Genomic DNA, 13,973 nt, shown 5'->3' on the forward strand with positions numbered 1-13,973 from the left:
ACTTGGAATGGACCTACCATTTGACCCAGCTATCCCACTCCTTGGCCTATACCCAAAGGACTTAAAATCAGCACACTACAGAGATACAGCCACATCAATGTTCATAGCGGCTCAATTCACAATAGCCAGACTATGGAACCAACCTAGATGCCCTTCAATTGATGAATGGATAAAGAAATTGTGGTATATATATATATATATATATATATATATATATATATATATACAATGGAATATTACTCAGCTATAAAGAATAATAAAATTATGGCATTTGCAGGCAAATGGATGAAATTGGAGAATATCATGTTAAGTGAGATAAGCCAATCTCAAAAATCCAAAAGAGGAATGTACTCACTGATAAGCAGACGATGACACTTAATGGGGGGTGGGTGTGGGACAAGAATGGAGGAAGGAGGGACTGTATAGAGGGAAAAGAGAGGTGGGGGGGGTGGGAGGGAAGGAAAAAAATAATGGAATGAATCAAACATCATTACTCTATGTAAATTTATGAATATGCAAATGGTATGCTGTTACTCCATGTACAAATTGAAACAACATGTATTCCATTTGTTTACAATAAAAATAAATTTAAAAAAAATAAATGATCTTAGTGAATGAACTCTACCATAGTCTGTGTTTCTGTGTAACCTTTCAAGATATTTATCAATAATTTCCCTGCTTCTTACTCTCCCTTACCTCCCTTGTGATACCACCATGCTCCAACCTAGCAATACCATGAGACAGAAATCACATCATGCCAGATTTCTGTTCCAAACAGTCCTATGATTTGTGGTTCTCTAATACCAAAGTCCTTCAACTTGCCAAGATCACCCCAATGTGTCCAGCCCTCACCCTCAGTGACAGGTCCCTCTCAGACCCTTTCTCTTCTAGCTGGTTTCCAACTTGCCTCCCTTGGCCTCCTTGCAGTTCTTCAAACCCACAGAATCTACTCCACTCTCACCAGCAACCTGCTCACTCACTCTCTTGTCTGCTTGATGACTTGTCCCAGATACCATCTTCTTATGGAAGCCTGGCCTGTCCACCCTGTGAGTGGGAACTCCCACCCACTCACAGCATCCTTTCTCTGTCATTTTGCTTTGTTATTTTGAACAGGTAATTTAACACAAAATAACATGTTTTACACACACACACAAATACACATACATACAGGTTACTGATTCCAGCACCTCTCAAGAATACCAAAATCCAAGGATGCTCTCAAGTTCCTCATATCAAATGGTGCAGCCTTCGCTTCAACCTACACACATCCTCTTGTTTACTTTAAATCATCCCTAGATTACTTATAATACCTAGTGCACTGATGCTGTGTAAATAATTGTTACACTGCATTATTTAGGAAAACAATTTCAAGAAAAAATCTACAGGTTCAGTACAGATGCAATTTTTTTCTAGATATTTTTTATTGCAGTTCTTTGAATCTGTGTGTGCAAAATCTATAGTTATGGAGGCCTGACTGTATAAATATTTTTTAACATTTATGTTTTCACATTCAAAAGAAAGCCCATGGGGGCAGCAGTATTTGAAATCTTTGCTGCCATTCTGTCTTGAGCATGGTGGCTGGAACAGAATAGTCAGTCTTTGCATATTTATTTAGAAAATGGATCCATAGGAGATATGTTTGAACTTTTAAAAATATTTTGAGCAAACACTTCTTCAAAAATCCCTTAAGTGAAAGCTGAATTTATCAAACAAGATGAAGAGGAATACTTTGGTTAAAGCCTGATCTTTGTATCAATTTAGTTAACACTTAGATGGCATTTGCTATGCCAGGCTGTGTTCCAAGGATGTTACATATATTTACATAATTTATTCCACAAGAACCTATTGATATTCTTACTATTATTTCCCTAATTATACACATGTGGAAACTGAGACACAGTGAGATTTGGATATGTGTCTGATGTCACCCATTGAGCACAATGGGAGGCCTGGATTTTGACTGTTCACCACCTCCCTCCACTAGTACTGCAAGTGCCAGGCCTCTCAGGATGGTGCCTGTGCCAGTCACAGAAGCTCTGAGTTCCCAGGCTCCCAGGTCAACATCCCCACCTCTACTGGCTTCAGTGCAGACACTGAGAGAGGCCCAATACCCATATGGTCTGCCCAGCCCAGTCTTCTCACATGAGCACCTGTGCATTTATATACACTTTTTCTCCTTTTGGAATGTCTGTCTCATCTTCATTTGTCTGACAAACTGCTGGTCATTTTAGATGTGTTCATTATTCCAAGGTTTTTTCTATGAAACCCTGCAGAGTTAATCTTCTCAATAAATTGTGCACATTTATTAACATAGTTTCCATATTGATTTACTATTACTTGTCTGGGAATTCTAATCCCCCTACTACACCATGAGCTTCTTGACAGGAAGGACTATGTCTGTGTTGCTGCTGCACCCTATAACCAGGTATCCTGCCACAAAATCCCCACAGATTCATGGCGAATACTCATTAATACGCACTGCAACTACTTGTCAAAGGTCACAAGACTGGAGAAGAAAAATATGGGATTTGAAATTATTTTATTCTGTTACAGAATGGGTTTAGTTCCATAAAGCAATCTTGCTTCTCCCTGCATCTTTCACTTTACATATTCAACAAACCATTACACTCCATTTTCTGTCCTCATTCCTGCAGCATCTTTTTAACAAATCCAAAAACAAGACCATGTCTTCTGAATTCCCCTCATCTAATTACTGTAAACATAGCTCATCTAGCCCCAACCCCTTCAGTGCAGTTACTAGTGAGGGTGGTTTCCTTTGCTAGGAACAAAGTGTCAGCCCTATTTGGCTTAAGCCCTAAGAAGGTCATTACCTAACATAAGCAATTAGTCCAGAAGAAATTCATTTCCTGGGTTTCTTCATGTGTGGAGATAGCCAAAACCATTCTAGGTTTCCCCTGAAGAAGGATAACATCCAGTTAAAAACAAGAGAGGCATTTCCCTTAATTCACCTTTTTTTTTTTTTAAAGGAGTTGTCAAATAAAAAAAATCATTACCTAGATAAGCAAAGGCTTTATTAGAAATGTTTATAGCACTAATCACTGAGAAATCATTACAGGGGGGAAGATGCTCATATCCTGAGAGCTGCAAGCATCTTTAAAAAAATAGGCAGAAAAGGGTCTTTTCTTTATGGGGAAGAGTAAATAGATGGAAGGAGTCTGACCAGGTGTGGGGAAGTGGGATGCAGGGTGGTGAAGTAGCAGACAGGAATGCTTCACCCTGAGGCACCCTGTTTCCAGAGGTGTTCTGTGCAGGCTTAGGCTGGAACTGGACCAAAGTTCAGGGCTCTGGTGGAAAGAGACAAGCTTAACTACAGTTAATCCAAATCTAGGCAGCAAGTATTATGTCCAAGATTAGTCAGTGGGTACCAGCAGTTCAGCTAAGCTTTCAATGAAGCAGAGAACCAGAATTAAATAAATCTGGTATGACCTGGTTATAGGTCAAAAAAGGCATCATGAGTCATCTAAGTATTATGGGCAGGTCTGTGCAGTAAGCCTTTTTTCCAAGGCACATAGGGTGGGGAATTCTTTACCCATCATTTGTTCAGGATCACAAGGTACAGCTGAACTTCAATATTTTTTCTCAGTACCTCAATAAGAAGTCTACCCTGGAGACTCAATGGATTGAATTGGGTTATGTGCCAGGGTCTAACAGCAAAAAGGCTGTGGAAGGGATTAATAAGCATTTTTAGCAGTTATAGTGGAACACAGGCTATCCCAACAGGGAAGAGGTTAAAAGGACTGGAATGGTTCCAAAGGAGTGACCATAAGAGCCCACCGATGCTATAAAATGGCCTATCTCTTTACCAAAAGCAACTTTCCCATGTAGGATGGAACAGAGAGCAACACATGAGCCCTATCACAGTTAGGGACTAATCAACAATAGCTGAAAGAGCCATTGCTTCATGTTTTGCCTTTTGTACTGTATGTAAGCACTTAGCCAGAGCCTGACACAGAGGGAACATCAAATATATATTTAGAGCTGATTATGTGCTAATGAAGGTATATTGTAGAAATCATAAAATAGATACCTGAGGTTCATTCATACATGTGATCAATAAAAGGAAGACAATTTGTCACTGAATTCTCCATATTTGCATTTTCTTCTCAGGGTCTTAAAACATTAGCAATTCATTATACGTGAAAACGGGTCTTCTTAAAATTATGTAACCCGGAACAGTTTCAAATGGCATGGTCCTTCTTAGGGCCCCTTAAAGCAACCAAAGTTTCCACTAAATCTTAAAGAGGGCCATAAGCAATGCAAACTTCTTCTGGTAAAATTTTAATCACTCCCTGGTGTGCACAAAATAAAGTATATAGCCACTCATCTCAAATTTGCAGGCTTTCTTGTGGTTGACTCCAGGCTCCTTTTCTGGCTGAATTTGTCCACAACTGTTCCTTATTTGTGGGCCAAATGAAACCAAGTGTCACCCATTCATTTATCCATTCAACACATAATGCTGGAAGACCTACTATGTGCCAGGTACCATCACAGACATTTGCAACAGCAGCTACTAGACAGTCATCCCTGGACTCATGGAGCTGATATTTTAGCAATGGATGGTAGGTAGTCACCAATAAACATAGAAAATAAGCAAGCACGCAGTGTCTTATTAAGAGGTTCTTTGTGTGCAAAGCAAAAAAATGAAGAAGTTGTGGAGCAGGACTATGGATATTAGGTGACAGGGGGAAGCTGATAGAATTACCAATTAACTAGTGCCTCCTTGAGAAGATGCAGTTGGAACAAAGACATTAGTGGTAAGGGGCCTCCAAGCAGGTTTTGATGGTTCCAGGTTGAGAAAAGAGCCGAATCATAGGTCTCAGGTGGATGCATCCCTGATGTATGTGAGATATGGCAGGGCCATTGTGGAGGAGCAGAGTGCAGCAGAGAGAGGACGGGCAAGGAAGACAGAGAGATGGCTGCAGTTGGGACAAGAAGGGCTTATGGATGTGGTTTCTATTCTGAGCACATGGAGTAGAAACCAGAGGTGGATGTGGGCCATGGAAGAAGTGACATAATTTTCATTTTAGAAGGTTCAATCCTGCTGTCCTGCTGAAACTAGATTGTAATCAGGGAATGAGAAAGGGCAGAAGACTTGTGATAAGGAAACTGTTTAATCTAAGCGTGGAAGGTGACTGGGTTGGCTGCAGGAAATGTGGTTAGGAACCGTTAGTGTCTGAAGAACTTTGAGGTAGAGTCAACTGGCCTTCCTGATGGAGTGGATGTGGGCTGTAGGCAAAAGGGAACAGTTTAGGGTGACTATGGACTTCCGCCTGAGAATAAGGGCATGGGTCTGGTGAGAAAGGAATGGTTGAAGGGGTGCAGTTTGGGGTACATTTATATTGTGAAATCTATTAGACAGTCATGTGGGGAAGGCCCCTGTCCTCAACAGCTTCCATTTCTATATCTCAGTCCATACTCTTCTCCCCATCCCCAAGCCCCTGTCTTCTACCTTTTCACATTCAATTTTCTATCTATTCATTTAAATCAATATCAAACACTATTGCTTATGGAAGTCATCATTTAATTATTTCTGTAGGGGAAAAATTTGTTCCTTTATTTAAACCAGAGTAATTTTCACTCATTCATCCATTCATTATATAACTCTCATCCATCTAACACTAATTGAGCATTATCAGGCCACGCATCCTTTCTAGAAATTGCAGATACAGTGGAAATGAAGACAAGCAAGATCACTGCCTTTGTGCAACTTTAATACTAGACGGAAGGAAGAAAAGAAAATCAAGAAACACATGAAAAAGGATCTCAAATATGGACGAGTGCTACAGAGTAAAAAGATCATGACACTGTGGAACCGAATGCCTTATTTTATGGATGCATGGAATTGAGACTTGGATGGGCTGGATGACTCCCATCTCCAGATTACAGTGAAGATAGAATTGCACCCTTGCTAGTCCCCATGCTGGAGTCACCCAGCTAAAAATATATAATGACAACATTAATTATAATTAATGATAATAATAATGACAGGATCATTCCTGAACCTGGGTCTGCTAGCTTGGGACCAAAGCTGCTTCCCTTGCACCGGACTCTCGCCTCTGTGTGCAGTGCTTAGTGTAATTAGGCATATAATGAATACTTATGTTGAGTAAGATAATGCTATTTTCTAAAAGAAACATGAATATATGGAGTAAGTTGTTGAACAAAGAGAATCTACTGGGGCATATGAAATTAAAATGTTGCCAGAAGGTCAAAATTAATTTTGGAAATATTGGTGGAACCGAGAGTTTTACAAAAAGAAAATTGAGAAAATAAAAACTGCATGAGCTCAATGAATAAAAAGGCCAAAACATCTATCCAGAGGTCTTTTGCCTTGGCTAGAATTCATTAACTTTTGTTTTGGCTTCAACTATTTGAAAAAGTTCTGCCTAGAGGAATTCTTTAATTTGAACTTAATGTGGCCAGTGGAGGCAAAGTGGGGTTTGGAAGGGCTCAAGGGCTGAGCAGATGCTGGGAAGAGTCCAAGACCACCCAGGGATGTCCAGAATCGATGGATGCTGGGGGCAGAGCGGGGAGGAAGTGCTTTTTGATGTTAGACAGTGTGATAATGACTACCTGTGAGCCAGAATCAATCTTTCCTGTAAAGACAGATGCCCTCAAAGAGCACAGCACACAGAGTTTAATAGCTCTCTTGTCTTCTTTGTCTTCTGGCAATTGACAAAGTCTCACCAATGGGACAGTTTCTCAACTGAAGCATCAGGATTTAGTTCTCAGATTTTCAAAGCTTATTTTCACTTTTTCCCATCACCATTTAATAGTGTTTGAGGTAAAGGATATGGTAATTAGCTTGATACAATCATTCTACTATAAATGAATAGAATCTATATATATGTGTGTGCATATATATATGCCTGTGTGTATATATATAACTATATAACCTCTCTCTATGTATATATCATATCATCTATTACATATCTGCCATTACATCACTTTGTACCTCATAGTTATAATTTGTCATTATTTAATAAAAAGTTTTTCTACTATCTATATACATATATATATTTTAACATAAAATGTAAAATATTTTTCATATACAAACATGTGATCTTCAAATTAAATGTATCCAAAAAAGAGGGGAAGCAACATCTCTATGACCCTACTACACAAGCACAATCTTCTGTGGCACATTATATTCCTTTACTATTTCATTATATATGCAGTTCCTTGATACTACCATTGCTTTTTTATTTTTGTAATTTGTAGAAATTCTCATTACCACTTTATAATAGGATTCTATAGCACAACTTAGTAGTTAAAAGTACCTTTTCTAAAACCAGTTTGCCTAACTTTGAATGGCACTCCTCTATATCTTAGCAGTACCACACTGGGCAGAGATAATAATAGTTATTATCTGATAGTAAGGGCTTCATGAATAACCTTTCTCACAGCAATGATCACCATTGTTATGATTACTTATAAAATACATCCATATATAAATGTGCTTATATTTAAGGTTGCTGAAACAAGAAAGATCATGTTCTTTTAAGCCTTACCAAAGAATATCAGAATTTGGCAGTGCTGGGAATCCAACCCAGGACTTGTACATGCTATGCAATCTCTCTATCAGTGAGCTACATTGCCAACCTCCTTTTATCAGAATTTGAAAGGCAACACTTGTTTTGAAATGATGTAGAATATGTTGCCAGTCTTCAACATTCTGTGCATGCCAATTGAAGGGATCCCCACTAAAACATCACAACTCTTCACCTAGGTCTTTTTCTAGTCCGTGTGGAGGGGGATGTTAGAATTTAATGTTTGATGTTAAAAATATGACCAGAATGAATGAATATGTTTGTGTAAAAGAATTTAAAAATGAAATACGATTTCCAGAGTTAGATCCTCAAATAAGGAATTTCCAGGTCAAAGTGTACGCCTCTCTATATACCTCTTGAGTTCATATTGTCACACATATTTCAAACAAGTAGTCATATTCACTCTTGTCATTAACAGGATAAAATTCTCTAATTTGTCATATCATTTTTTCATAAAATTCTTATTTTACTTAACCTGTGCTCATTTCAAAGAATAAATTAGTTTTCCATTACCACTTTTAATTTGAGAGGCAGAACAGCAAAATAGCTTACAGCTCTAACTTGGGAGCCAATTAGTTATATCCTAGTTCTGCCTCTTGGTTCAGTTTGCCATTTATTACTTAAACATGACTATTTCTTGCAAACACTTACTGGGAAGTTGCCAGTCACATCCTTCCAGAAGTTACCATTCCTTCTTTGTAATTCCATAGCACAATGCCGACGCTTCTGGGCATCATTTATAACAACAGCCTACTACATAGGATAGCAATCATGCCCATTTGTATATTGCAAGCTACTTACATAATCAATGCCTAAGAATAGAGTAAGAATTGAACCTATAGTTCAATATCCAGACCCATTTTGGTAAAGAATAGAGATAATTATAGCAGTATCACTAAAAACAAAGAATTTATTGATCACCTACAATGTATCACTTTATGTGGCAGGTTTTCAATCATGGCAATGATCTTACAAGTTAAGAATTGCCAACTCAATTTATGGGTGCAGTGGGTTGAATCATGCCCCTCAAAACTTCCTGTCCAGGCAGGACCTGAAAATGTGGCCTTATTCAGAAATAGGGTCTTTGCAAACATAATTAATCAAATTTCTTGAAATGAAACCATTCTGGACTTAGGGGGCCCCTTACTCCAATGAATGTTGCCCTTATGAGAAGAAGAGAGGATACACAGACACAGAAGAGGAGATAGAGACTGTTGTTACACTGCCACAAGCTGAGGAAAGCCAGCATCCACTGGAAGTGGAAAGGGGAAAGTGGGGAGTCTCCCTACAACTTTCAGAGGAAGTGTGGCCCCACCGGCACCTTGAGTTTAGACTTCAAGTGTCAAAAAACAAGAAGGAATAAATTCCTGATTTTTAGCTATGAATTTTGTTGCAGTAAGTTATGACAGAAAATAAAGACAGTGGTTAGGGAATTTGATGCTCTGAGCTTCCCAGTCCTCTTCTCTGGCTTCAGTTTATATGCTGGTATGTGGAGGAACTTGGATTTTCCTGGATTCCAGGACAAATACCACATCTTGTACAAACGTCCCCAGGTTGTTGGTAATGGACTGCCAGAGTACGTTGGCTAATGCAGAGAATAGGGTCTAATAACAAGTAAATGATGATTTCCAAATATATTCCAAATCAGTTTGATTTAGATGTATTTCCTTCATTTAACTGTTTGTGTGAAATCTTCTCAGCTCGACTTCCTTTTACAGAGATGTTAAACATAATAGGTTGGCCTTATGACTCTTGTTTTCATGTTAACAGTACTTCACCAGACAAACCCTCACCTGCCTCTCCTCATGGGTTTCACTTTATAAGAGAAGCACATGCTCCTGCTACATGAACACCCCCAATCTCCCCCATCCGAAGATAAAGCAACACCTGTTTTCCTCAATGTCAGGCACAAAATAATAGGGTACTACTTTTCGATCTTTGAGAAAGATATGGCTAAATATGTAAAGGATTAATAATTTTAAAGTATTTTTAAAAGGAATTTTTAGATTGCCATCTCAGGTCATGGGTTAATAGCTTCCCCCTAGTATAGCCTGCAGCACGAAGGGTGAGAACAATTTAAGATTTCTACTTACTGGCTTTCATGATGTAAATGTTTGGTTTGGTACAATTTGAGTTTTCAAATGACATTTGGCATAGGTTGTCATGAAACATTTGACTCCTGGTCCATCTATTGTATTTTGCTCTGAGCACACATCTTACGGTTTCAATTTCTCAGAATTACCCAGAAATTACTAAATTATCTTATTGTATTACTTCATCTCCTTCTCTGCCTTCAAAAGAGTATGAAGTAATCAGAAAACTCAAGGAGATATTCTGGGCTTCCATGTGAATTCTCCAATACGACTCAGCTTCTGAAGCAAGACTCAAGAAGAGGTGAGGATGAAAAGAAAAGCAGACCTCAATTAAACCTGAGAAAAACAATACATCTGTGAAACTTAAAGAACACCATACTTATTTTATTAACTCTTTTACTTTTAATTGACACAATGTTTGAACATATTTATGGAATATGTAAACAATGATGATTAAATCAGGGTGATTAGCATTTCTATGTTCTTAGATGTTTATTGTTTCTATTTGTCAGGAACTTTTGGACTCTTTCTGGTTATTTTGAAATATGTTATAAGTTGTTGTTAATTATTATAGTCACCCTAATATGTTATAGAATACTAAAACTAATTCCTCTGATTGAATTGCTTTTGGTACCTGTTGTCCAACTTATTCTAGCCTCCCATACCCCTACCCATCCTTGTCTCCAGTTACCACTATTCTATTCTCTATTTCTTCAATAAATGGGTGCTAAGAAGACTGGAAATCCATGTTCATAATAAAGAAACTAGACCCCTACCTCTCACTATATCCGAAATCAACTGAAAATGAATCAAAAACCTAAATGTAGGAGCTGAAATTGCAAAACTACTAAACATTATAATTTTAAGACTAATTCCAGCAGCTCCTTATCACCTGGAAGGTGGAATAGCTTATTTAAAATATGTAATCTGTGAGTGACTATGAGATGTTGGATATATCATTAACCTCTCAGAGCCATAAACAAACAAATTAGAGCAGTAAATAGTTCTTGCAGTTGTAGTGAGTTTTAATTGTGGAATTATAACTAAAAATACCTACTACCATCAATAATATAATGAAATACAGTGGGAACTCAATAAATAATAATGAAACTCACCGTCTGGCATGCCACAATTCCCGAGTTTTACCAAATCCAATAATAATTAAATAGTAGGGAGGATTTTAGTTTTCACCATTCCAAGATGATAGATTTCAGTTACAAAACATTTTCCTTTGGTTGAGAGTTCTTCAGGGTGCTCAGTTAGCTAGGACTGAGCATTAATTACTAATAAATATTAATTGCTATTGTTTATTGCACATTTTCTGTGAGACAGACACTGTGCTAGGATCTGTGCTAGAATCACTTACTGAAGGACTGCTTGAATGGAATTTCCTCTATTGGACTCAGAATTGTTCTTATCATCAACAAAGCCTTGGAGTCCAACCCAGGAATGTCACTTGCCATGAGAGCTTCTGTGTTTTCAAACAAGCTTCTTCAGGCTTATCTAGATGAACCTAATTTTTTCTTTAAATTTGTGCATATTGATTATATAGAATAATGGGTTTCATTGTTGCATATTTGTATATGCTGATAACATATCTTAATTTTCAAGTTCTGCACAACTCATTCTCAAGTTGGAATCAAGATACAGATATTTTATGTAGATACAGAATAGGGCAATGAGGTTGGTATTTTCTCATTGTGAAATAATTATGATATGCTCAGAAATTCATCTGCAAATACAAACAATTAGAGCAGTAAAGGAATAGTGGTTTAACATTTAACCAGGGAAAGAAAACGTTAATACCCCAATTAAAATAATTCTTTACATAGAGTCCCTAAGAGTGTGATAATGACAAATCCATTGGCTATTTTCTAGCCTTATCATAATCATATTGCTTAAATCAACACAATTAACATTTACTCCCTTCGTAAAGCACTTTGTTCTTTTGTCTTCCTTCATGACCACACACATGCATGTTTCCTCCTATCTCACCAGGTCTCCTTCCTGAGAGGCTCCTTCTTTGCAGAATATCTACAAACTTTGTGCCTCAGAATTCAGTTCTGTTGTGCTTTTACTTTCTCCCCACAAACTCTCCCTAAGTGATTGTATTACTCAACTTCACATTACTATAACGGACTACTTGGAGCAATTAACTTATAAAGAGAAAAATATTAATTTAGATCACAGTTCTGGAGAATCCCATCCAAGATTGGGTGGTCTCAATACTTTTGGATTCTGTGAGAGCACCATATGGCAATGGTAGTTTTCAATGGTTTCAGAGCAAACCACTCACATGATGACCCACGAATTAGAGAAAAACAAAAAACAAAATCAAAAAAACTTTGGAATTTCCACAATTCTTTTTTAGGACATGCCTCCAATGACAATTTCTCATAGGGCTACACCACCTAAAGGTCCATAGCATCTCCCAATGGTACCACCCTGGGGACAAAGCCTTTAACATTCGACTTTGGGGGACACTATCCATATTTGAAGCATAACAGTGATCACAATTATTCCATTATATATAAGTTATCAATGGAAGAATCACTTTATACTATCAGAATGATATAATACTGCGCTCTTGAATCACACATGCTGCATCTGTGACATGTTTCGATACTTCAAGGCCATATCAAAGTTCTCATGGCTCTTCCTGTAAGCAGCCTCAGGTGATCTGTGAAAATGGTATGCTACTCTCTTGACCTGGAAAAACCCACAAAATCATGCAAATCAAGAGATTCGAATATTCGTGTTCACTTTAAAAACACCTGTGAAACTGCACAGGCCATCAAGGGTATGCATATCTGAAAAGCTACCAAGTACCTGGAGGATGTCATTTTAAAGAAGCAATGTGTGCCATTCCAGCGTTACAATGATGGAGTTGGTAGATGTGCCCAGGCCAAACAGTGGGGCTAGACACAGGGACGGTGGCCCAAAAAGAGGGCTGAATTTTTGCTGCACATGCTTAAAAATTCAGAGAGTAATGCTGAACTTAAGAGTTTGGATGTAGATTCTCTGGTCACTGAACACATCCAGGTGAATAAAGCACCCAAGATGTGCCACGGTACTTACAGAAATCATGGTCAGATTAACCCATACATGAGTTCCCCCTGCCACATTGAGATGATCCTCACTGAAAAGGAACAGGTGGTTCCTAAACCAGAAAAGGAGATTGCACAGAAGGAAAAGATATCCCTGAAGAAACTAAAGAAACAAAAACTTATGGCATAGGAATCAATTCAGCATAAAATAAATGCAAATAAAAGGAAAGAAAAGATGTTCTCATGATAATTTTATGCAAAGTATTTTTTAATGATTTATAGAATTTTCAAACATGCAAAAAATTGGACACTAATGAGTCCATCATTTAGTTTCTATAGTTGTATACAGAAATGAAATCTCAACCAAATATAGTTTAACCTTCACCCACTATAGTAGTAAGCCTAACTAAAAACACCATTTCTTAAGCAAAAGAAGTATTAACTATTTTTGACTTATTCCTTATCTTGATTCTTCACATCCACATTACAGATGCTCCTCCATTTATGATGGGATTTTATTCTGATAAACACATTGTAAACCAAAAACGCATTTGGTACACCTAACCTATAAAGTATCATAGCCTAGTAACGTAGAATATGCACTGTAGCTTAGCAACATACACTGTAGAGTATTAGTTGTTTTTCCTCATTATTGTAGGATTGACTGGAAGTTGGGCTCACTGCCACCATCCAGCATCACAAGAGCGTATCCTACTACTACCGATCATTAGGTCAGGAAAAGATCCAAATTCAAAGCCTAAAGTATTGCTTCTACTGAATGTTGTGTTGCTTTTACACCATCATAAAGTCGAAAATCCCACAAATATAATCATCCTAAATTGAGGCCATTTGTATTACTAAGTACCTTGAGCATAATTCCTAAACACAACTTGAAAACATGAACTTTGCTCTAATGCCTCCATCGCAGTCTAGGATCTGAACTGCCATCCTTCAGTCTTGGTGGAATAAGCATGTCATTATCTGATATATAGCTTCTCATCTTCATCCTAGGCATGAAATCCAAGCCATGAACAAGAGTCAGCTGGCCTATAGTGACCTGGTGCTTACTTTCCATACCCAGCCTCTGTCCATCCCTCATTTATTCATCACACTCCAGGTTTTCCTTCAGTTCCAGGAAGATTAAACTTTTCCCTGCTTCAGGTCTCAATATATACTCATCTCCCCTAACTGGGATACTTTTCTCTGAACTCTTGACTACGTCCTCTTTATTATGATGATGTTAAGTTAATATTTCCTGTTGT

General features: G+C 37.8%; 1 long non-coding RNA gene and 1 pseudogene across 4 annotated transcripts in view; one reads left to right on the plus strand and one right to left on the minus strand.

The window, feature by feature from the left end:
• Positions 1–13,973, minus strand: part of LOC306658095 — a 173,874-nt gene that overhangs the window by 145,640 nt on the left and 14,261 nt on the right. The window lies entirely within an intron of this gene.
• LOC306658094 (large ribosomal subunit protein uL22-like) lies at positions 11,323–13,772 on the plus strand (annotated as a pseudogene). Its single transcript has one exon. The product of its transcript is annotated as a large ribosomal subunit protein uL22-like (transcript).

Source organism: Sciurus vulgaris (assembly GCF_902686455.1).
Source record: "Sciurus vulgaris genome assembly, chromosome: 3".
Taxonomy (NCBI): Eukaryota; Metazoa; Chordata; class Mammalia; order Rodentia; family Sciuridae; genus Sciurus; species Sciurus vulgaris.